This window comes from Aphelocoma coerulescens, chromosome 2 (assembly GCF_041296385.1).
Source record: "Aphelocoma coerulescens isolate FSJ_1873_10779 chromosome 2, UR_Acoe_1.0, whole genome shotgun sequence".
Lineage (NCBI taxonomy): Eukaryota > Metazoa > Chordata > Aves > Passeriformes > Corvidae > Aphelocoma > Aphelocoma coerulescens.
In genome coordinates this window covers 101,544,480-101,544,954 of record NC_091015.1, presented here as the reverse complement: position 1 = coordinate 101,544,954, position 475 = coordinate 101,544,480, and positions in this window count along the sequence as shown.

Genomic DNA, 475 nt, shown 5'->3' with positions numbered 1-475 from the left:
GGTGGAGTTTTCTTTTCATCTGATGCAAAGGATTGTGGCATTGCCGAGGCTGCAGTTTAAAGACAAAACCAGGAATTATTATTACATAGAGAGTTACCACTCTTGCCTCTTTTGCAGCTCCTTCTATAGTTAGATATCTTGGGAATATGTTGTTAATGGGTAACTCGGGATCAAACAGGTTTTTATTTTCTGTTCTTCTTATGTTCTCAGACTCTGACAGAGAAGTGTGATGCTGAATATAATTAAAAAGAAACCTTTGCAGCGGACTAATTAAAATTGCAAAATACTTGTAAAAATCTGTGGATTAAATATTGGCATTTCCTTTCTTAGTTTATTAATAGAAGTAAATAAATGAAGACATCTTTTTCAAATGCAAAAAGTCAATTAGAAAAAAAGCCAAAAAAATTAGACCTTGTCTTTTCAGACACTAGAATTTGGTCCATTTTCACAATAGTTGCTAGAAGTTAATCACTTC